This window comes from Felis catus, chromosome A1 (genome assembly GCF_018350175.1).
Source record: "Felis catus isolate Fca126 chromosome A1, F.catus_Fca126_mat1.0, whole genome shotgun sequence".
NCBI classification, from domain to species: Eukaryota; Metazoa; Chordata; class Mammalia; order Carnivora; family Felidae; genus Felis; species Felis catus.
Genome location: NC_058368.1, coordinates 128,879,708 through 128,904,689, shown reverse-complemented (window position 1 = coordinate 128,904,689; position 24,982 = coordinate 128,879,708). Strand labels below are relative to the sequence as shown.

General features: G+C 43.0%; 2 long non-coding RNA genes across 7 annotated transcripts in view; one reads left to right on the top strand and one right to left on the bottom strand.

The window, feature by feature from the left end:
• Nucleotides 1-24,982, bottom strand: part of LOC102901238 — a 108,101-nt gene that overhangs the window by 4,944 nt on the left and 78,175 nt on the right. For 5 of the 6 annotated variants that reach the window (XR_006600429.1, XR_006600436.1, XR_006600433.1 and 2 more), the window contains exons 3-5: nucleotides 20,058-20,200; nucleotides 19,265-19,509; nucleotides 4,388-4,599 (exon numbers count right to left, since the gene is read on the bottom strand). This is a non-coding gene — a long non-coding RNA (uncharacterized LOC102901238). Of the gene's footprint in view, nucleotides 1-4,387; nucleotides 4,600-5,331; nucleotides 5,816-7,907; nucleotides 7,970-19,264; nucleotides 19,510-20,057; nucleotides 20,201-24,982 lie in introns of those variants that run through there. The other variant, XR_006600432.1, reaches the window with a different exon arrangement.
• LOC111561340 lies at nucleotides 1,615-17,601 on the top strand. Its single transcript, XR_002743835.2, has 3 exons — nucleotides 1,615-1,789; nucleotides 11,737-11,811; nucleotides 17,485-17,601. It is a non-coding gene; the product is annotated as an uncharacterized LOC111561340 (long non-coding RNA).

The following is a 24,982-nucleotide window of genomic DNA, read 5'->3' as shown; positions in this document are numbered from 1 at the left end:
GCAGAGCATGAACGGGGAGGGTCAGAGAGAGAGGGAGACACAGAATCGGAAGCAGGCTCCAGGCTCCAAGCTGTCAGCACAGAGCCCAACGCGGGGCTCAAACTCACGGACCGTGAGATCATGACCTGAGCCGAAGTCGGATGCTCAACCGACTGAGCCACCCAGGCACCCCGGAAGGGGCCTGTTTTGAGGAGGGGAGCTTGGGTGGATTGTGGGGACATCCATACACTTGTGGACTTAGGGAAAAGAAAACCGCTTCGAACACTCCTGTTTTTTTTTTTTCCTCTTACTGGGAATTCTGCGAGGTCTGCTAAGAACTCACTACTTTAGTTCTCTTCGTTTTACAGCTAGGTCAACGCCATTTCTTTTGCTGCTTCATTTATTCAACTTGGTGTTTAAATTCTTTTCATTTCTAAAAGGTCTGCTCTCACTCTGACTGCATTCCTAGAAATTCTGTCTGAATTTTGCTTGGATTCACAAACTCGTTGATTCCATCCCCCCTTCTCAGAATTAATCTGAACAAACAGCCATGTTTTCTAGCTTCCAAACACTTTGTTTTCTGCCAACAATCGACACTTGTGATTCTGACACTGGTCAGCCTTGAGCCTTGGAATGTGTATACTATTTGATTTCAACAGTGCACTTCAGGTGCCTATGTGTTAAAATTTCAGAAATACAAACTGTATGTGTACAGCAGCCACGAAAATACATTTTTAAATACACAGTTCCCACTGTCTTGCCTCAAGATTATTTTTGGAAAACTTGCTAAAAAAACAATCTTCTCACAGATTTTTTAGTTCAAACTACTGGACTACAAAAACCAATCTGGCAGAGTTGGTCTCTGACACACATATGTGCATTTTACACACACAGGGTTTTAAAAAAGAAGACGAGGGGATGCACTATTACAAATTTTCTGTAAATTTTAATATCTATCACCAGAGGGACAACACTAACAAATTAGTTAGAATTGTAATTCTAACTCCATAGGGTATTTCTGGCTAAGCTACTTCCTCCATAATGATTCCACAAAAGCAAAGACTCTATTTACACTTCTTCGTTAAAACGCATTGTGAGGGGCACCTGGGTGGCTCAGTCGGTTAAGCATCAGACTCTTGATCTGGGCTTGGGTCATGATCTCGTGGTTCGTGAGTTCAAGCCCCACGTCAGGCTCTGTGCTGACAATGCAGAGCCTGCTTGGGATTCTCTCTCTCCCTCTCTCTCTGCCCCTATCCCTCTCTGTCTCTCTCACCATAAATAAATAAACATAAAAAAAGTATTTTACAAAATGCATTGTGAAATGGGGGATGGTCATGCATACATCAGTACCTGCAAAGGTTATCTGGTACTTAGCAGTGGGAGGGGGCACAATGATGTTTTAGGAGGGCATAAGCTCCGTCTTAAATTTGAATCTTATTGGAGGAATCAGAACTAAAGAAACAAGGAAGAGAGGAAGAGAGCTTCAAGCCAAGACCTGAAGGATGAGTAGAAGTTATCCTGGAGAAGAAAATAAGAAGAAAAAAGAAGAGGCAGAGGGAATGCCATATTTAAAGACTCAGAAGAGGGCAAGAATGTTAGGCATTAGAAAACTATAGCAAGTTCAGTAGGTCTGGATCTTAGAATGCAAGAGGGTGGTTAGTGAATGAGACCAGGTCACCAAGGGTCTTGTAACCATGGTAAGGAATTTGGAATTTATCCTAAGGGTAGGAAGAAGCCCTTGAAAAGGGCTATAGCAGGCAGTGTGGAGAATTGAATGAGAAGAAGCTATTGTAACTCCTCAGAGAAAATGGTGAGCTAGTATAGTAGCTGAGGAGGAAGATTCAAAGGGTAACTGCAAGGTTGGCCACAGAGGGCAGGGGAGGGGCACGGTGACAGGGCCACTCCCAAGTCTCTGGCTTGGCCAACTGGTTGGATGACAGAGCCATTGCCTGAGAGAGAGAGAGAGAGCACTGGGGACAGAAAGTTTTCAGCATGCTGAAGCTGAGCTGCCCACAAGACCCCCAAAGTGGATGACCAGTACCAGCAGTTAGTTACTTAATCAGTTACTTAGTTGTTGAGGGATCTAGACAAAAGATACAGGCTTGGCAACTGAAGCTAGCTGGAGGAGCAGACGAGAATGCTCGAGAAGGTGTCCGGTGATTTTAGCAACATGGAAGTCACATGAGATTTTGGAGGGGCAAGTTCAAGGAGCGTGGTAGAGACAGAAGGCAGGTTGCAGAGTGAGCACAGGGAGCAGGTAATAGGCAGTGTAGGCAACTCTTTCAAGAGGCTAAACCCAAAAGAGGAAAAGAGGGTCTGGGGCAACTGCCGAGTGGTGGTTTAAGATCTGGGAGACTCTGGTGAATTTAAATGTCAGTGATAAAAACTCAGGAGGGAAGATGGGGCTATGTGCTGAGCAAAGAGTGCAAGGACCTAGGGGAAGCTGAGGACAGCCTCCAGAGACTGAGGAGGATACAGAACGTGGAAAGATGAGTGTGAGGGAGGAAAGAGCATATGCTTGGCTGTGGGGACAGGTTAAAGGTGTTCCCACTGAGGGTTCTATTTCTCTGTTAGTGCAAGGCAAGAAAATCTGTTAAGAAGGAATTCATTCTTTCCCTCACAGTTAAAAAAACCCAAAGTGAAACAAAATTTCATTTTTCACCTATCAGATTGGCCAAAATAAAAATATTCACTAATAAATTATATTATCAATGACTGGGAGGAGTATAACAGTGTAAATTCATACAATCTCTTTAGACCGCAAGTCTAAAGTCAGAACCCTGTTGTGAACCAGTTTCTCACTTAACCCGTGTCTTGAAGGTGGTTCCACAGCCACACAAATAAATCCACCCCACTGTGAAGCACACCTTATTTAATCCGTTCCTTGTGCACACTTCTTGACATACATATGAGAGTGTCTACTAGGGAAAATGTGTAGCTGTGAACTTGCACTCTGTTCACATCATGATGGTTGGTATTACGGGTCAAGTCTACTGGCCATGGGGGCCTAGACTAAGCATTATTTCTAAGTATGTCTGTGACGGCATTTCCAGATGAGATTAGCATTTGACTCGCTAAACTCAGGAAAGCAGATCATCCTCCCCAGCATGAGTGATCATTGTCTAATCTGGTGGGGGCCTGAATAGAACAACGTGCAGAGGAAGGAGGAATTCGCTCCTGTTTTTCTTGCCTCACTGCTTGATCTGGGGCATTTCATCTTCTCCTGTCCCGGGACTGAGAGTTATACCATCAGCCTCCCTGGTTCACAGGCCTTCAGGTTTGGGCTGAATTGCATCACTGGATTTCCTGGGTCTCCAGCTTACAGACAGCATTATCTTGAGACTTCTCCATCTCCATAATCATGTAACCAATCCCTCATAATAAATCTATTTATCTATCTGTCTATTGTTCTGTTTCTCTAGAGAACCTTGACAAATACAATGTCCTTGCCCATTTTTCTACTAGGTTGTTGGTTTTTTCCCTATTGATTTTTTTCTTTTAAGACTTTTTAAAAGTTTATTTATTTTGGGAGAGACAGAGAGGGACAGGGGCAGAGAGAGAGGGAGAGAGAGAATCCCAAGCAGGATCTGCACGCTCAGTGCAGAGCCTGATGCAGGGCTCAAACTCACCAACTATGAGATCATGACCTGAGCCGAAGTCAGACGCTTAACCAACTGAGCCACCCAGACGCCCCTTTTCTCTACTGATTTTTAAAATATTTTTTTAACTGTTTATACATTTTTTGATAGAGACAGAGAGTGAGTGGGGGAGGGGCAGAGAGAAAGGGAGACAGAGTTTGAAGCAAACTCCAGGCTCTGAACTAACAGCACAGAGCCCAATGCTGGGCTCGAACTCACGGACTGTAAGATCATGACTTGAACCGAAGTCGGACGCTTAACCGACTGAGCCACCCAGGCACCCCTGTACTGATTTTTAACAATGGAGAAGGTTTGAAGTAGGCTCCATGGAAGAGAGAAAAGGGCTGAAGAGGATTGGTGTTTAGGGCACCGTCCAGGCTCCTCCCTCACTGCTTCGGGAGCTAATAATAGAGCTCTGCAGGCCTCCTTGAATTGAACAGATTTTCACTGAATTGTCTGTTTGCAGCCCTCGCCTGTGATTTCTTTCTCCAAAAGGTTTACAATTCCCTGAGGCCATTGCTGACCAACAGGTCTGCAGTCAGAGTAGGAAGGAAGGAAGGCCCTATTCTTTGAGTTCCCATTGTCGGCCTGTGAGTGGGTGAGGGGAGAAGCTGCCTAAATCTCTGAATCAGCTCTGGGAATGGACTTGAGGGCCTCCGTGCTGGGTTTTGGTGTTTACTCTGGGCACCAGTTTCCCCTACTTGATCTAAAGGGTGTGACCTTCCAGACCCCCAGTGAACCGACCCATGCGCCCTCTGCTGGATGCTGACCTTCTGGATGCAGGTCTCGATGTTGTCCACCCCCAGCTGGGTGCCTTCATACATATAGTGACAGCTGCTCTTCTTGTTCACACATAGTTTTAGGCCCAAAGTCGAGAGAGCAGAGGGCTGAGGATACAGGGTGGGCCTGGTCTTCCACAGCAGGTAGCCATTTCTCTCCAGCTCTTTTGCATTTTTTAGAGTCCACAGATGAAGTTCAAGGCCTGGAGGGTGGGAGAGACCAATTATTTGCAAAACTCCTCCACAGAAAGCCAACAAAGTACCCTTTCCCAGGGCAGAACTCAGAGCTTCCTACCACACATGAAACCTCAAAGTGGTGTGAATTGTTTTGCAAACTGTCATCACAACATACAAATGACACATTTAAAAATGCTCTAAGTAATAAAAGGATGTAAACACATTTCAATCATTTATTAGCACATGTGATGTGCCAGGTGCTGTGCTAAAAGGCTTTACATACATTGGCCCTTAAACAACCCTGTAAGATAGCGACCATTATTATCTCCATTTTACAGATGACCAAAGTGAGGCTTAGGGTGGTTAAGTAACTTTCCTTAAATCACAAGGCTAGTAAGTGACAAAGCAGGCATTTGAACTTACACTAAGGTGGAAAACTGTAAACACAACATTAGACATGGGCATTGTTCATCCTACGGATTCCCCATCAATGTAGCTGCGGCCAGGGAGGCCCTGACTGGCAACAAGTTGATGTTTCTCAATACTCTGCAGATTCCTCTTTTCCTAATAAAGCGCACTGCCTAACACTTCTGCACCAGGAAACTTAGACCCATCACATGTTCTCAAAAACAGCCCCACCTCATTAAACAGACACTTTAAGTCCACCCAAGCCTCCCTTGTCTGGTGACCAGATGAACGACTTTCCCTGGTGGATGATTTCTCAACCTACTGCAATAGTTATGAAAAGGGACACTCACATCACAGCTCCTAATATCCAAATGCATTAGAAAGTCTAGTATTTTTCAGCTGAAGTTTCATTAACACTCTTGTAAGTTCCACTTCTTTAATTAGAAATAATTTTGGGGGCACCTGGGTGGCTCAGTCAGTTGAGTATCCGACTCTTGATTTCATCTCGCGTCGTGATCCCAGCGTGGGGCTCTACATTGAGTGTAGAGCCTGTGTGGGATTCTCTCCCGTGTGCTCTCTCTCTCTGCTTCTTTCTCTAGAGAGCTCTCTCTCTCTCTAAACCAACAAACAATTTCTTGTCCCCACCTCCTATCCAACCAACTCTTTTGCTTGTGAGTAGAGGTTTAATCTTGGAATCCAGGCATCCATGGAGTTTTGACTTTGAGTTTACAGGTGCTGGGGTGCAGAGCCATAACTAGAATCCAGAGGGACAGATTATTTTCTTTTTCAACCGCCTTGATGGCTGAAGGTGCAAACCATGTCACTATGTAACAGCTGGAAAGGAAATAGAACACAAAGAAAAGAAAATAACACACCCCTTAACCTACTACTTAAAAGGACAAACATTCAAAACATGTGGACGGTGGAATTCTTTTTTAACCTTTTACTTCATAAACGTTGTTAATGAGAGGTCTCACTAAAACTGTTTTTTAAAGTTTTAACTTTTATTGTTTAGGTTGATGCTGACCTTTACATATATTTTTAAGTGTTTATTTACGTTTGAGAGAGCGCTTGTGAGGGAGGGGCAGAGAGGGTGGGGAAAGTAGCATCCCAAGCAGGCTCTGCTGACTGGCAGTGAGCCCAATGTGGGGCTGCAACTCACAAACTGAGAGATCATGACCTGAGCCAAAGTCAGGTGCTCAACTGACTGAGCCACCCACGTGCCTGCCCCCCACCTTTCTTCATAATACACACTATTGTAAGGGACATTTATGAATAGTGAACCAGATGGAAATGAGAACGTGCTGTTTTCAGTAAATTATTATAGCCTATTAACTTCCCCAAAAGACTGGCAATTTTGTAAAATTCTTCCAATATCTGTTTTAATTTGTTTCAAGAACCCAACATTTAGAAAATTCTTTCAAAATTTCTCAAGCTACAAGTAGTACGTGACTTCTGAAATGCTAAAAATGCCCAAATAGTACTCTGTTGTTCAATGCTCTTCTCCATTGCAAGTTCCCAAGTCATTATTGTAAATGTCTTCAGGGTGGGGAGAAATGAAGCTTTTTTTCCACAGGCGTGGAGGTGACTCCAATCATAATTTTTAGTTACTAATAAAGAAAAGGGCAGCCAACTGAAATGGCCCAAGATAAATGGTTGTTGAAACTAGCATTTCTTAAAATTGGTATGGTTGGAATCTCAAAGGGTTAGAACTAATTTACAAATGGTAAGTCATAGAGGAAGCTAAAATAGGCCTAATAGGAACACAGCTTGGCATCCCCTGGTTGGTGCCTCTTTCAGCAAGACAACAGTGACTGCCCATCGGAGGTTTCCAAGTTTGAGGAATACACTTCTTAAAATTCTGTTTTGTTTTTTCTCTTAAGGGGGGTAGGTGTATAAGGGCATAGTAGGAAGGGAATGTTGCCAAGTTAGAAAACTTCGCAGCATAATATCCAAATGGATGTGAACTAAATTTAATGGCAACTGCGCCCAAAGAAGGTCATTTCAAGAGGAAAATTCCAATTTGTGCATGGCCAGGGTTACAGAGCTCAATGGCAACTCCTTTGAAGTTCTAAGAGCTGTTCTTTTGGGTTTCTTCCCTCCCCTTCTTTCTCCACCCCACCCTCATTCCTAGGGTATACTGTGATGTGATGTAAAAGAAAGCCATGTGTGGAGTGCCTCGGTGGCTCAGTCGGTTAAGCGTCTGACTTGGGCTCAGGTCGTGATCTCGCGGTTTGTGGATTCCAGCTCCAAGTCAGGCTCTGTGCTGACAGTTGAGCTGTTTCGGATTCTGTCTCCCTCTCTCTCTGCCCCGCCCCTGCTCACTCTGTGCGTGTCTCTCTCTCTCTCAAAAATAAACAAACAGTAAAAAAAAAAAAAAATGTTTTTTTTTTAAAGAAGGCGATGTCTGAAGAACATGTCCTCCCCCAAGAAAGGTATCACATTGGCTATGATAGAGGAGCCAAAAGTGTCTTTGTAGACAGGACGGGGTATGAATCCTGGCTCTCCCAGTTACAAGGTGTGTGATACAGTCAAAGTATTTAACCTCTTTGAGTTTCAGAGTGTCATCTGTGAAGTAAGGACAATAGAACCTATGGTGTAGATTGTTGAGGGGGACTGTGAAAAAGTACACAAATGCAAGACTTTGGAGTCACACTGCGCAGATTCTCATTTTTCCTGGACCAGTTTCCAGCTGTGTGACCTACAAAGTAACTACTTTATATGTGCCTTATACAAACACTTCCTTATTTATAAAGATAATAATACCCACCTCATAAGGCCTTTTAAAGATTAAATGAGATGTTGGTAGACCTCTTGCAAGTAAGTATCTGGGACAGAGTAAATTCTCAATAAATTTTGACATGTGCATAAAGTGCCTAGGATTTAGCCCAAAAGGTAAGTTCTATAACTGATTAATTATACTTACTAGTTTAGGGGCACCTGGCTGGCTCAGTCAGAAGAGCATGTGACTCTTGATCTCGGGTCATGAGTTTGACCCCTGTGTCAGGTGTAAAGATTACTAAAAAAAAATAAATAAATAAACTTAAAAAACATTATACTTACTAGTTAAAAAGCTGTACCTGGTTATATACTTTGATAAATCTTCAGGTATTCAAGTTAAACACACAGGAACATCTATTTGTAATTTTTAAATGTTGTATTGAAGTATAGCACACATACAGCAAAGTGCAGCCATCTTAAGTATAAATTTAATTACATCTTAACCCATGACTTTAAAAGCTAGAAGCTTTCTCTGTTGATTCTGTCAATCAGAAGAAAGATTGCTTTATCTAATTAAAATGACAGTTTTATTAAGAGAGAGAACCAGAAATACAACACTGAATATACCCAATTTTTTTTTAACCAACAAACAGCACACATTTTATTCATATAATTACTTACCCACCATCCTCACTCATATTCTACAGATTCCTTGGATTCACTACAACACTGGCAGTTGCCAAGCAGAGGTGACACATTCATAAAAGTGCCTGTGAGTTTGACCTCTGTAAGCACCTGGTTTTGAATCTCAAATTTTTTTTTTCTTTAATTGATTACATCTTACAGGAAGTTCAATAGCTTCTCTTGAAAAGCTTGACAGACAGACGTTTTGCAACTGAGTGAAGCATAAACACCAATACTTCCTGGCTTTGAAAATTCTTTATTCTGAAAGATCTGGCTGAATTCACCCATCACAAGCAAATGACAATTCCTTTTAGCAACTCCTATACCTAGCAGTTGACATGTTTATTTTGACAAAGATTCTAAAGCTCTTTCTGATTTCCAAAACGTTCAAATGTGAAAAAGCGAGTGTCTTAAAATTGAGGAAACATTATTTTGATACTTGATACTTTGCAACTTACATTTCATCAAAAGCAATATAGGTTGTCTATGTGTAAAAAAAAAAAAAAAAAAAAAAAGCCTGTACAGGACACTGTGATTAAGACGCTACTGGGCCTCATGTTTGGGAGCTAAGTTGTACTGGGAGCAGGAGACTCAAAGTGATGAGTCTTGAGTATTTTCACCAATGCAAACAGCACTCCAAGTCAATTTATCTTTCATATTAATAATCCTTACGTCTTTGGAGTGTGTCCACTCTGTGATAGGCACTATGCTATGTACATTATCTCCCCTACTCTCTTTTTTTGTACTTAAAAAAATTTTTTAATGTTTATTTTTGAGTGAGAGAGAGAGAGAGAGAGAGAGCATGAGTTGGAAAGGGGCAGAGAGAAGGGGAGACACAGAATCCGAAGCAGGCTTCAGGCTCCGAACTGTCGGCACAGAGTCTGACGCGGGGCTCGAACTCACTAACTGTGAGATTGTGACCTGAGCAGAAGTCGGATGCTTAACCGACTGAGCCACCCAGGCGCCCCATTTTTTTTTGTATTTTTTAAAGATTATTTATTTTGAGAGAAAGAGAGAGAGAGAGTATGTGTGTGCAAGCAGGGGAGGGGCAGAGAGAGAGAGAGAGAGAGAGAGACGAAGAGAGAGAATCCCAGGAAGGCTCCATGCTGTCAGCACAGAGCCCAGAGTGGGGCTCAAACTCATGAGCTGTGAAATCATGACTGAGCAGAGATCAAGTCACGTTTAACCACCCAGACTGAGCCACCCAGCTGCCGCTCTCCCATAGTCTTTACAAGTGTTCTATACAGCAGGTATTATTATTTACAGACAAAGAAACTGGGGCTGAAGGAGATCATTCTTTAGGCTAACTCATCTGTTTGGAAGGTCCTGAATTTGAACCCAAGCCTGTCAGACTTCATAATAATGTTATGAAGACTCTTTCCAGGAGTAGAAAGAGGATGAATGTTTATATCCGTACATGTATGTTTATGTCCACATATTTCATTAGGGAATATCCTTTCACTGAAGCTTTATAAAGCATAAAAACCTCACTGCTATAGGCAGTTGGGCAGAAGGTCAGATTGAATTAGTGACAAGTATGAATTGCAAATTCATTTTTAATAAAATAGATTTTCCTAATACCATCCGAATTTCAAAATGGATTCCCACCCATTCTCTTTTTTGTGTGTTCATAAAAACCACTTGAACTGGGCAGATTTGGTGTTATCAGCCTAATGTTACAGGTAAGAAAAACAAGGGCTGAAGAAGTTAAGTGCCTTTCCTATGGTCAGAGAGCTGTTTAGTGATAAACCCACAGCTCCCTACTCTGCAGGGTGACCTAACAAATTCCTCCTGAATTACCAGATAATTATTGCATAAGGATGATATGTATTCGTTATATTAATTATTCATATATAAGAGATTGCCTGAAGTGCTCAAAGATGTATTTCAAATATTCCCCTTGTAATCTCATTTATATCACTCTTTTGTACTACTTAGCAAGACAGAGTTTGCTAAATGAAGGAAAATTTCTGCCCACATCCCAATCAACTTATTATAAATTCCAAATTAATAGGGTCTAAATAAATAAGAGCTTATTATGGGGCTAAAAGCTAATAATGTTATTTGTTTCTGATATCTTTTTTTTCATTTGCTTTGGCTCCAATTTGAGTATTGCATCTACTGCATATTTTTTTCTGTTCCTCATTAGAGATACAGGGCAAGAGAGGCACACAAGGAAAGAATTACTTGTATATGAATAAAATTAATAACCTGAAATTATAGAAGGGGGGGAGAGGCATCTTTTTGATAATTTATCATAATGTTTAGTAACAGCAATTTGCAGTAATGAAATAACTGATCTTTGCTTCTCCTGGGTATGTGTTGCATTTATCAGTTTATGCTTTACTTACATTTTTTTTATTACTCTACTTGTTAAATTATTTAAACTTAGAAGGCAACTTCTAAGTTATTAATAGTACGGCAGTCTTCTGAAAAGGGAGTCATGCAAATAGTTATTTCATTTTTTTTAATTCAGATTTTTAGGAATCAAGATATGTTTGTCATTTAACCCTGGGATTTATAGAGACTAAAAAGCTCAGGATCATTCACCACCTGGAACAGGGGGCTCAGCTTTAGGGCCTGGGCGAATGTATCTCTCTAAAATCAACTTTATATAAAAGTCATCTGGGTGGAAATGTGGTTCCTCATGCTGGGTCTCCTTACACTTCTGAAGGAGTCCTAAGGGAGTAAGATGAGTGAGAGCCAGACTGATAGCATGAAAGGCCTGGTGCTCTTAGAGCTATTTCTTCCATGATTAAAAAATAATGAATTTTTTGTTTGCTAGGTGCGAGGAATAAACACTCCTGGATTCCCTCTATTCTGTCGTTCTCCCTCTGGTCTACAAACACACCACAAAGGCTTCTCTGTTCCTTCCCTAAGTCACATTTCTCATTCAGACGTCCTTTCTATTTGGGGTTCCATTACTTACTTCCATTTGGTTCTTTCCTGTATGGGCTTCTCTGTTTGTTTTCGGGCTTCTCCCATGTTTCTATTTTTGAATTGTTTCTTTCTGCAGGACCATCTCTGCGTCTCACTTCTTTATCATCTTGCTCCCTCTTTTGTATCTGGTATTATTCATCGTCTTTGTTTCTATTTATTTCTCTTCTTCTAGCTCTGATTTCTTTATCTCTGGCCCCCTGTTTCCTCTCCTTGATTCTCCTGTTCCCATCTCCACGCCCTTTGACCAAACAACCCCTCCCTACCTCCTACTTAAAGTCACTGAAGAGGCGCTCCCACTAGACTAGAAGAGAAAGAACAGAATAAAAAGAGAATTGAAAGGTGATGTACTGAACCTGGGAAGGGCAAGTTTAGTCATGCTAACGACTTCCCCATCCTCTTTTGGTCCCCAGGCAGTCTCCTCCACAGTCTGTGTCACAGCCAGGGACCAAGGCAGCACAAAGAGAAGGAAGCAAGAGGAAATAAAGGTGAGTTCTGGGGCAGCCACAGACATGAAGCTATTCCTTAAATACCGCCCGGTCAGCATTCATCTAAGAAACTGTACAAAACAGGATTGTGTTTAAAGTATAGAGCCACTCAGATCAGCTTCCCAGCAAGCTAGAAGCCATTCTCTCTAGAACCTAAAACCGACGGTAAGAATAATCAGATACCGTAGGTAAGTACTATCAGTGTTTCCACCTGACCCTAAATTACTTCAAAACTCTGTCTGCCAGGGTGTTAATGCCCACCTCCAGGATACACATCTTGCTTCTCATGACTTGGCTATGACCCAGCCCCACGCTTGGCAGTTTCTATTTTTAACTATTTCCAGATATGTTTATAAACAAATCATGCCTCTTAGAACCACATTGCTGCCACTCAGTCGTACAGCGGAGGAAAAATCCGGGACAGTTAACACTGTGGAAAGTCTGCATCTCTCTTATCCTTCAGGAAGAAAAAAAGGAGAAGAAGAAAAAGGAAGCATAACAAGTTTTTAAAAGCCAGACGAACAAGAAGCTCTCAGAAAAACCATTTTACCAGCCTAGTGGTAGTGAGATAACCAAACGTACAAACAAGGCGACCTTTCTTCCTTCCCCTCCTGACACCTGGCGTGAGGACGCTGGTGGCCAGGGCAGGCCAAGGCGGGTCGTGAAGCGTTGTGCAGTCATTAGTTTGGGGGCAGCAGGGGCCGAGGACGCGCTTTTCATTTCACTTGGGAGCGCTGTGAGGAAGGATGAGGACAGAGCTGAGCTGACTCCATTTTTCCTTTTTTCAGGCAGTTAGCTGCCAGTTTGTTGATTTTGAAACTGAGTACCAGGGAAAACACCTCGACTGTTCAAATTCTTCAAAACAACAACAAACCTGCACTTTTCACATGTTTTTTTTATTTTGACAAAAGAAGTCTTTTTTTTTTTTTTTTTTTTTTTGAGTGAGGTAAATAGGGGAAATTACCCTAAGTTTGTAACATTGTTTGCTAGGAACCTCTCTGATGTCAGTCCTTCCGCTCCTCCCACCCTGGCCTGCTCTTAAGACAAAAGAGAGAAGAGCTGGGTCTTCAGACAATGAAAACAAAGGCCCAGTGCCGAGGCCTTTGTCTAACCTTGCAGAGATCGAGGTTAGGTCTGAGCAGAGCATGTCCCCAGACAGCCAGGAGTCCTTCCTGGCAGGACAGCTTCAGGCCTGGAATCTGCCCACTCAGGGCTGCCCTCATGTGGGGACCCCTTGGTCCAGGGGCTTCTCTTTAATAACATCTGAGCTTTTTTTTTTAATAATTTTTTTTTAACATTTATTTATTATTGAGAGACAGAGAGACATGGAATGTGAGCAGGGTTGGGGTAGAGAGAGAGAGGGAGACACAGAATCCGAAGCAGGCTCCAGGCCCTGGGCTGTCACCACAGAGCTGGATGCGGGGCTCAAACTCACAGACTGCGAGATCATGACCTGATCCGAAGGACACCCAACCGACTGAGCCACCCAGGTGCCCCGAATTTTTGTTTTTATTTCCTGGCTTCAAAAAGATAACAAAAGGATGAGCTAGAGAGACTGAATCCATAGAACAGAATGACACACATACACAGAAATAAGTTATATGTTCACAAATATACATACAAAGATTAAGCACTGGGGTTGCAATTTAATGATAACTTCCCCCCAAGGAAGTTTTAAATTAAAATAAAAACAAATAGAGCAAAGAAAACTCCTTTGCCAGATAGAGTCCAGTTATGGGTATTCCTGAGATTTTTCAGGTTCTCTTTTGCTTGTGAGCCCTCTTGCCCCTAATTGCTGTCTCCATGGTTGGCATTAGAAGGGTCACTGCCTGGTCTCAGGACTTTCATTCCCTTTGGGGAGCCCCATACCTGTCTTTGTCTCCATTTGGTAAAATGTGGGGCTTGAAGCAGCTGTGTGCACAGTGTGGGCCCCTGCACAGAGCCAAGCAATGGTCCAAGGTAGGACGGTGTGCTCCCTACCAGCCTACACTGGGCTCTGCGCCTCTCCTCTCTGCCAGGCTGCAGAGGGAGGGTTTATTGGCTTTCTGCATTCTATGGAAAGACAACTATCTCCAGGCTGAGTGTTCTCAGAAAAATCTACCACTAGAGTGGAAAAGCCACTCCTGTTACTTTTTTTGTCCTACAAATACCCATTGCTGGAAGGATATGTGACTGTGGTGCATGTAGTAGTTTCCTAGGGCTGCCATAAGAAAGTGTCACCGACTGGGTGGTTATCTACTTAATAAATAAAAACTTACTGTCTCACAGCTCTGAGGCCAGAAGTCCAAAACCAAGGTGTGGGCAGGGCTGTGCTCCCTCTGCAGGCTCTGGGGAAGGGTCTGTTCCAGGCCTGTCTCCTAGCTTCTGGTAGCCTCAGGCATTCCTTGGCTTATAGATGCAACATCACTCCAAATCTCTGCCCCTCCATGGTGTTCTTCCTGTGTCTCCACATCTTCTTCCCTCTGTATGTCTGTGTGTCTGTCTCTGTATTCAAATTTCCCCCTTTTAGAAAGACACGAGTCATATTGGATTAGTGCCCACCCTAATGGCCTCGTTTTAACCTGATTAAATCTGTAAAGACCCTCTTTCCAAATAAGATCACATTCTGAGGTTTGAAGGCTAGTACTTCAGCATATCTATTTTGGGGGACACAATTCAGCCACTACTGGTAGTCAACCTTGTCGTCTAAATATCTTCTCAGCTTACAAGGAACACTGCTGTCTCTTGCTTTGTGCGCCAGCTTGTGGAATCTTCTGTAACTAGAGTAATAACAGGGTTCAAACAAAGAGTAAAGAAGACCTGCACAGTATGTAGGGTTAAGTCATCGCATTGGCTTTAGAAATCTCTGCTTGGCTACTTCCCCTCAGCCTGCTCAGTCTCCTCTTCCAGTTCCACCCAAGGTTTCTTTTCTAAACTCCCAGCGCTCAGACACATCTGAGCTGCTCTTCCTTCCTGTTATAATGGCTCTCACCAGTAACAAGAAACGTATTATTCATGATGGGGAGGGGGGGAAATGCTGGAAAATGTGTCAACACTACTATTGGTGGCCTAGTAGCAGCCCACACTCATTATGGGGCAGTTGTGATGGAAGACTGGAAGAGACATTTTGAGATCCTGAGGTGAAAAGTCATTGAAAAGAGAAATCATTCGGGTTGGATTGTCACAGCGTTTTCTTCGTAAAATCAAAGCACATTTGTGTTAATGAACATCTTGGGTTCTCCTCATTTTCTAGGCAATATTCATACCAAACCCACAATACAAATCCTGTCCTCCAGGGCTCACATGATGATATGACTAATCACCTTTTATTTCCATAGCACTGCTCCTGCCTCCCCAGATTCTCTTATCAGCCTCCTGAGTTAGAGTAACAGATAGGATGAGCAGGTGAGAAAAATGGTGGAGTTCAAAAAATGGCAGGGATGCACTAGGGCCTGGGTCCCCAGCCTGCGTTTCCTTTCCTCCCAGCGGGCTGCTAGCTCCTTGCACAAACTCACGGTACTCGAATAAGACATGTTGGTTTCGTGTACAGGTTGGGCCAGTTTTCAGCGTCTTGTTTGAACGTACTGTTTTTGACTTTTATTTTCCAGTTTTTCTAGTTGGGTAAGCCTGGGGTAGATAAGTTGGATCAGAGGAGAGATCCCACTCTGACTACAAAGGCTTCCCTGGCAGGTGGGATTTAAAAGGGAAGGTGGTGAGAGTAAGCTTGGAGGAGCCAGGTGATAGGCGGAGTCAAACCCTGCTTTTGCATAGAGCAGACCAGAGCACTTCATGCAAGCTTCATGCAAAAGGGCGTTGGGAGAACTGGATTTTCTTTCTTTTCTTTCTTTCTTTCTTTCTTTCTTTCTTTCTTTCTTTCTTTCTTTCTTTCTTTCTTTCTTTCTTTCTTCCTTCCTTCCTTCCTTCCTTCCTTCCTTCCTTCCTTCCTTCCTTCCTTTTACTTTTTCCCCTCACTTGGAAAAATTTGTTTTTCTTTCTGATAATTCACTAGCACTGTACAAAAAAGTAAACAGTACATAGAAAGTGAAGGTTTCTACAATGTCAGTACTTCTCCACTCTGGCTGTGGGGCAGCCGCATAGATGGTAGTGCGAGTTATTTTCATCCAGACTTCTTCAAACACTGTGTATGTCTGCATCTTTATCTAGATAGAAATAGCACCATTAACAGAGTCATAACATTGTGATTTTTCTACACTTTCTCCTCTTACAGTGCAGAAAATTTCCCGTGTCAAACCATGAAGATGTAACCTATTCTTTTTCTTAAAAAATTACATTTCATATTTTAGAATAAAGCAATTCTTGCACAGATTCAAAGCACACAGAAAAGTACAAAGTGAAAAGTAAAGTCTTTCATGCTTTACCTCTAGTCCTTTTCCCCGAAGGTAACCAATGAGATTGCTGTAACAGTTTCCTACATATCCTTCCAGAAGTATAATTACTAATGTCTCCATACATGTGCATATAGATAACATTACTTTGTTCTGTAACTTGCTTTGTCTATGCAACACATCTTGAGATTAAAAAAAATTTTTTTAATGTTTATTTTATTTTTGACAGCGAGAGAGTATGAGCGGGGGAGGGGCAGAGAGAGAGGGAGACACAGAATCTGAAGCAGGCTCCACACTCTGAGCTGTCAGCATAGAGCCCGACCTGGGACTCGAACCCATGAAGTGTGAGATCATGACCTGAGCCAAAGTTGGATGCTTAACCGACTGAGTCACCCAAGCACCCTTTTTTAAATTAAAAAAATATATATATATATTTTTTATGTTGAGAGATTTAAAAAAATCAGTATATACAGAGATACTTCCCTTTTCTGACAGATGTGTAATATTCCATTGCATGAATACACATTTCTTTTTCTTTCTTTCTTTCTTTCTTTCTTTCTTTCTTTCTTTCTTTCTTTCTTTCTTTCTTTCTTTCTTTCTTTCTCTTTCTTTTTTTCTATTTCCTTTTTTTTTTAAATTTTTTTTTTAACGTTTATTTTTGAGACAGAGAGAGACAGAGCATAAATGGGGGAGGGGCAGAGAGAGAGGGAGACACAGAATCAGAAACAGGCTCCAGGCTCTGAGCCATCAGCCCAGAGCCCGAAGCAGGGCTCGAACTCACGGACCGCGAGATGGTGACCTGAGCTGAAGTCCGATGCTCAACTGACTGAGCCACCCAGGCGCCCCTCTGTTTCCTTTTAAGTAGGCTTCATGCCCAGTGTGGAGCCCAACACAGGGCTTAAACTAACCACCCTGGGATCAAGACCTGAGCTGAAATCAAGAGTCAGACGCTTAACCAACTGACCCACTCAAGCGGCTCAAACACACCATTATTTAGTAAACATTTAAGTTGTTTTAAAATTTTGTACTAAAACAAATGGTCCTAGAATAAACATCCTTATATATTCATCTCTGTGTATAGAATAAAACATTAGTGCTCAATTCTCCACCCTCTCACCAGCCCTGGGCATTAGCACTTCATTTATTGATTTATACTTTTACAAAATCTTTTGCCGATTTTTTTTATTTCTTTTGCCAATTTGACCAGTGATATCTTGCTTTAGTTTTCATTTCTTTGATTATTAAGGCATCTAATCCTATTTTATATGGTTTGTTACCCTGAATTGCCTGTTCATGACTTTTGCTTAGGTGTTCATTGGAATAATTATCTTTTATCTTTTGATAACAGGAGGATCACATTTTCATGGAAACATGCCCACAGAACTCCAAGGATGGATCCAAGGTTTTAAAAAGTAATTATTCTTTACAATATTCATAATTTTCTAATAAACTCAACACAGACCAGGCTAAAGTTTACATCTGTTAAAGAAAAAAAAAAAGATGCAGGAGGAAAGCACAGCTTGTTTTCCAATGTCTCTTGTCATCTGAAGAGCATTTTTAATTTTTTTTATGTTTCTTTATTTTATTTTTGAGAGAGAGAGAGCGAGAGGTGGAAGGGTAGAGAGAGGGAGAGAGAGAATCCCAAACAGGCTCTGCATTGTCAGCACCGAGCCTAATGTGGGACTTGAACTCACAAACTATGAGCTCATGACCTGAGCCACCCAGGTGCCTCTGAAGATCATTTTTTTTTCTTTGTTTCTATTTTTTTTTTATTTTTAAAAATTTATATCCAAATTAGTTAGCATATAGTGCAACAGTGATTTCAGGAGTAGATTCCTTAGTGCCCCTTACCCATTTAGCCCATCCCCCCTCCCACAACCCCTTCAGTAGCCCTTGGTTTGTTCTCCATATTTATGAGTCTCTTCTGTTTTGTCCCCCTCCCTGTTTTTATATTATTTTTGTTTCCCTTACCTTATGTTCATTTGTTTTGTCTCTTAAAGTCCTTATATGAGTGAAGTCATATGATGTTTGTCTTTCTCTGACTAATTTCACTTAGCATAATACCCTCCAGTTCCATCCACGTAGTGGCACATGGCAAGATTTCATTCTTTTTGATTGCTGAGTAATACTCCATTGTATATATATATATACCACATCTTCTTTATCCATTCATCCATCTATGGACATTTGGGCTCTTTCCATACTTTGGTTATTGTTGATAGTGCTGCTATAAACATGGGGGTGCACATGTCCCTTTGAAACAGCACACCTGTATCCCTTGGATAAATGCCTAGTAGTGCAATTGCTGGGTCATAGGGTAGTTCTATTTTTAGTTTTTTGAGGAACCTCCATACTGTTTTCCAGAGTGGCTGCCCCAACTTGCATTCCTAACCTGAAGATCATTTTTTTTTTTAATTTTTTTTTTCAACGTTTATTTATTTTTGGGACAGAGAGAGACAGAGCATGAACAGGGGAGGGGCAGAGAGAGAGGGAGACACAGAATCGGAAACAGGCTCCAGGCTCTGAGCCATCAGCCCAGAGCCTGACGCGGGGCTCGAACTCACGGACCGCGAGATCGTGACCTGGCTGAAGTCGGACGCTTAACCGACTGCACCACCCAGGCGCCCCTGAAGATCATTTTTAAGGAGGTAGTGAATATGCTAAGGAAATCATTCTTATCAATTTAACACAGATTCCTCATAAGCGACTCTTTGCTATTTTAGCACACACATAAATAAAAGTAATAAAACAATTGTACATGATAGACTTTCACTCATTCTGACTGATTCCCCCTCAGTTCAAATTACTGAAGTTCTCTTATAATACTGAAAAACAAATCCACTTACAGAGCCAGTGACATCATAATGATTAAGACTGAATTCATTTGCACTCCCTCACACATTTTCCTACTGGATGAGCGGCTTCCTTGTTTAAATATGGAATTCTGTGATCATAAAATGGATTCCATCCAGATACAAAATACGAAAAACTGAACTCATGGGAAATGACCCTTGCAGGGGACACCACCCTCAGGCTTGAAGGGATTTTCTATTTCATCAACTGTAGATGAACCATAAAAATAAAACATAAAATATTACACAAAGATTAGAAAATCAAGAATCACATACCTTACAGCATTGTCTTTATAGTCAAACTCATTCTCAGCATCTATAGCCAGTCCACTTGGTCTCTCCCCAGGAATCGTCCCTCAGTAGAGCTGAGGGATCCTTCTCTGTGCTTCCAGAACACTGCATGCCTCTCCTTGCTTACTATACAATTTTGAAATGACATGGGATGCCGGTTTGCTTGCTAGCTCTCCAGGTCAAGGCCCACGTGATGTTCACTTTTGTGTGCCTGCTAGTTGTCACAATACCTGACACAGAAAGGGTTTTGTTATTACTTGTTTTGCTGTGTTGCTGTTAATATTTTGAGCTATGTGAGTCCGAGCCCCGCGTCAGGCTCTGAGCTGATGGCTCAGAGCCTGGAGCCTGTTTCCGATTCTGTGTCTCCCTCTCTCTCTGACCCTCCCCCGTTCATGCTCTCTCACTCTGTCTCAAAAATAAATAAACTTAAAAAAATTTTTTTGAACTAGGTGGAGAATAGTTTTACTCTCCATTTTTTGAGTCACCTGTAGCAAACACAGCTGACTGCCCATCTAACAGCCACCCCTGCCACTTTCCCCTTTCCCCTTGCTGGTTGAGCCTTGATTTTGTTTGACATTTCACTCTCCACAAAGTTATGTGCTCAGGAAATGACTCCTCTTGCCAGAGCAGAAGTGGGGGCGGGGTATGAATGGTGACTGGTCTGTGCAATGTGGGCTGTCCTCTTCCCCTGGCCTGTGGCCCAATTCTAGCCAATGAGGTCTGAGAGTAAGCCACCTGGGGAATTTTGGAAAAGGGCTTTTCTTATAGAGAGACTCACAGGAGGAGTTGTCTTCTTTCCCCGGGGATCCCATGGATTATCTGGAACTGTGGCAGACATCTTGCAAATGAAGGTGGACATGAGACCACAGAGACATCCTCCATGGTGTGGTTGAGCTGGAGTCACTGGCCTGCCCACTTTCACTGAAAGAGAATGAACTCCTGAATGCATCCCAATAAGTGCATCACCACATGATAAAAATGGGAAGACGCCAGAGGGGAGGAGCCTCTATTGGGAGAAACAGAGTCAAAATGGAAAGTTAAAAGGAATCAGGGTTTATCTCATGGTAGAGAAGCCTCTGGATAAACCTGGTTGCTGTTTTCAAGTTCATGGAGGGTTTCAAGGATTGAACATCAAATAGTTATACCCCATGACTTCTGCAGACCTAACGGGAAGAGGAATCTTAATTAAAACAGGAGAGACTCTGCATGGATTTAAGAGAGAAATCTGCTTGTAGGAATGATAGAACCCTGACATGGGCCCCTGACAATGAGAGTCTGTCCCTTTGAAAATAGACAAGAGGGAAAAATATGAGTCTTAGTGGATTTTTTGTTGTTGTTGTTTATTTTGAGAGAGAGAGAGGGAGTTTGCACATGCAAGCGAGTGGGAGAGAAAGGCAGAGAGAGAGAATCCCAAGAAGGCTCTGCACTGTCAGTGCAGAACCGAATGCGGGGCTTGAACTCACGAAGAATGAGATCATGACCTGAGCCAAAGTCAGACGCTTAACCAACTGAGCCACCCAGGTGCCCCAAATAGGAGTCTTTGAACAGTTTACTATTCACCTATTTAAGGCAATGGGAATAACCAAATGACTACTTGAAGTTTGTCATTTTGTGCTAATTTAGAGAACATAAATTACTGAAATTTAAGTAGGTGAAGAATCAGCTGCAGACCTCCAAAAGTATTCATTAGGCTGTAAGTTTGATCTGACAGAGCTGGAAATACCTGTTTCATCAATATAAGGCCAAAATGTCAGCGTGACATTATAATTTACATGGAACACACACTACTTATCAGAGCTTTGTGATTAGTCATGTGCCCAGAACAAGGACACTGCATGAGAAATGTAGCCTCAGGGAAGGTGGCTGATTATTTCTGGAGTGTTTATTAGTAAAGCTGATCCCAATCTGAATTCACTTTTCCATGGAAGAATGTAAAAATGAGTATTGGATTTCGTCAGTTCCTCTGACCATGTCAACACCCTTAAGTGCACACAGCAGGCAAACCACCAGGCCATGGGTGTGGGGCAGCCCTGCTCAGGGCCACCCATTCCCAAGGCCAAGGCCTGGGTTCAAGGACCTACTCAAACAAATGATAATTGCAAGTTGAGCTGCTAGCTGAGAAATTACGGCATGGATCATAAGTAACCGGAGACAATAACTACCTCTCCCCTTACAGCCAATTTTATATAAATCCTATTATTAGCAAGACTCTCACATGAAACCCGGAAGTTAACATAAATACAATAAAGGCATATAAAAATTGGCCTCAAAAGGTGCCTTCTTGTTGATTTGATTAGGTACACATCACCAATTCATTTTACTGACATTGCAGGCTGGAGCATTTCTTTTCCTTATGAATTTGGTAGGACAAATCTTAAAATGCAGATTCTGCGTATTGTAAGCCATTTTTTTCACAAATCAACAAGTACTCTTACGGTCACACCAGGCATGTTTTCATCGAGGCTTTTACTCCCACAGCAGGAGTTGACCCTGACCCAGCAGGACCCTGTCCTCTCCCTCAAAACGGTCTCTCCAACTTCTGTCCTCCCTTCTCCTTTCATCCTGCTTTTGAAAAGCCCTCCACACCCCTGCGTACTTCTCCGCGGCTCTTGGCAGCCCTGGAAATAGTGTCTGGGTTTTGAAATCTTCCTGATTTTAGATGAGATGCCCAGGAGCTGCGAGGTGCTCCGCATGAGCTCTGGCTGTGCTGTCCCCTCCCATTCCTCCTCCCTCTCTTGGCAGCCTGCCGTGGGTGGAGGGGAGTCTGCATGTGTAGCTGGTACCAAGTAGATGGTCTGTTTGGGTCCTCGCTCTTTCCCTTCAGCTCATGAGACCGAAGAAGCGAGGGACCAGCCCTCACACAGGATCCCGGCACCTTACATCGAGGCTCTGAAGAGACCCAGAGCTGGCAGCAAACCCTAATCTCCTATCTAGCACCAGCGAGTCTTCGGGCAAGGCATTTAATCTCCGAATCTCCTCTAAAAAGTTTCCTAGGGGCGCCTGGGTGGCGCAGTCGGTTAAGCGTCCGACTTCAGCCAGGTCACGATCTCGCGGTCCGTGAGTTCGAGCCCCGCGTTGGGCTCTGGGCTGATGGCTCAGAGCCTGGAGCCTGCTTCCGATTCTGTGTCTCCCTCTCTCTCTGCCCCTCCCCCGTTCATGCTCTGTCTCTCTCTGTTCCAAAAATAAATAAAAAAAAACGTTGAAAAAAAAATTTTTTTTAAAAATAAAAAGTTTCCTATAAGGTGGGTAATGACACGTGCTTCCTACACCGTTGTGAGGATTAGATGGCAGACATTTAAAAAGCATCTATGTAGGGGTGCCTGGGTGGTTCAGTCAGTTGAGCGTCCCACTTCAGCTCAGGTTATGATCTCGTGGTCTGTGAGTTCGAGCCCCACAGTCAGGCTCTGTGCTGACAGCTCACAGCCTGGAGCCTGCTTTGGATTCTGTGTCTTCCTCTCTCTCTGCCCCTCCCCCACTCATGCTCTGTCTCTCGGTCAAAAATAAATAAACATTAAAAAAAAAAAAGCATCCATGTGTTACTCAGTGTTGTTCTAGAGAGGCAAAAACCGTTTTTATAGCAATGAGACTTCTAAATACCTGCACTCAGAAAACAACAATAGATGGTATTTGCCACTTGGACCCCAGTCATTCTCTATTTAAAAGGAAACCTCGGGGCACCTGGGTGGCTCAGTCAGTTAAACATCCGGCTTTGGCTCAGGTTATGATCTCACGGTTCCGTGAGTTCCAGCCCCGTGTCAGGCTGGGGGTTGACAGCTCAGAGCCTGGTGCCTGCTTCGGATTCGGTGTCTCCCTCTCTCTCTGCCCTTCCCCCGCTTGCACTCTGTCTCTGTATCTCTCAAAAATAAATAAATGTTAAAAAAACAAATAAACAAAAAAATAAAGGGAAACCTCAGTTTCAGGCCTACGGTAATCCAGCAAAATAGCTGCAGAGCCAAAGGACCTCATCTTGGGGCTCAGAGGAGGACTGACTCTTTTCCTAGAGCAACCGAGGCTACAGCAACATTGCATGTAGCACATGGCTCTCTGAGACATGGGAAGGTTAATGAGATAGCATCTAGGTGGAAAGTGCTGAGTGTGCTAAGTATTACCATGTTGCAATTACCCTAATACCAGAGCAAGTTCTCCTTTGTCCAGATCATTCAAGAGCATGTGGCTCTGAAAGAGAAGGTACAACAGATGAGACATAAAAGTACCCAAGTCTAAACACACCCTATCCCCAGGCACAGTCTTCAGCAACACTGGGAGCTGCAAATAGGGAAGGGGCTTTGGCCTCTAGGGTGCTACAGTTCAATTGTTTAACACCCTGGGTTTAGAATTTATATCCTGCCACGTTTCTGCATTGCTTCCTAGAGGCCACTGACTACACAGTCATGGTGCACCCGCTCATCATCCCTGTGACCTGGGGACAAGCCATGCAAACTCTCTGGGCCTCAGTTTCCTTGCCAGGGAAAGGGAGGTAATAATCCCTACCTATGTCACGCAGTTCTGAAGCTGTAAAGCATGAGTGCTTTGAAAATTAGAAAGTGATGCATATTAACATGAATTCTTGGATGCCAGTGCCTATTCTCTCGTTGCTTATCTGACCATAACCAAAGTTAAGAAATAAAGGTCTCTGGGGCGCCTGAGTGGCTCAGTCGGTTAAGCATCCGACTTCAGCTCAGGTCACGATCTCGAGGTCCGTGAGTTCGAGCCCCACGTTGGGCTCTGGGCTGATGGCTCGGAGCCTGAAGCCTGCTTCAGATTCTGTGTCTCCCTCTCTCTCTGCCCTCCCCCATTCATGCTCTGTCTCTTTCTGTCTCAAAAATAAATAAACGTTAAAAAATAAAAAAAATAAAAAAAATAAAGAAATAAAGGTCTCTGACTCTACTTGCTGGTGACCACCCATCATGCATCACAAAGTCTAGTTGAATTTCCACAAGGTTGAATTATGGATTAGTAAAATGGTACTACTGGTTCTGCTTTGAAGGACTAGCTTACCCATGGAAGAGTGCTTACATGTGGATCCACTAAGCCATGCTATTATAGAGAAGTAGTATTAACTTTATTCATGTAGCACATGGAACTTTTCAAGATGCTTTCACATATATTATCTATGTGTATGTCTCTGTCTCCCAGTGAAATCTTTTGGGATATTTGCTTCTCTCCTTCCTGTTTTCCAGCATGTTACCCTTGGAAGAGGCAGAAGCCCAGGGCTTCAGGGAACCAGGGCGTGACCGCTGGAGTCTTACTGAACATGGGCTCAGTGGCAGCAGTCACTGAGGAAATGAAGACAGCTCGAGCTACCCAGCCGGTCTCATGGACCATACACATGGGATGGGCACGGACAGCCCTGGTCACAGGGAGACAAGTGTCCCTCCATGACCCACGGTCACCACTGAGGTTTTAGGAAAAGCTCCCATGTTCCCAGAGCTTCGGCTGCTGCTTACTGACAAACCAGTCCCTCAATAATCTTATTGTATGTTTTCAAAACAATTCTCCGTAATGCCCCAAGAATGTCTGAACTTCTGTGTGAACTCGGTAGTTTGCATGTTTCTCATATTATTAGCAGGAACTCTGATAGACAGGGCCCATGAGTCTTCCTGGTGGGGGCAAAGGCAGGCCTCTCGTGCGAGTGAACCCCCGATGTGCCCCCACTTCGTCTCCTTCCGATTCTCTCTCACACCCCTTCCAGTCTCTTTCTCC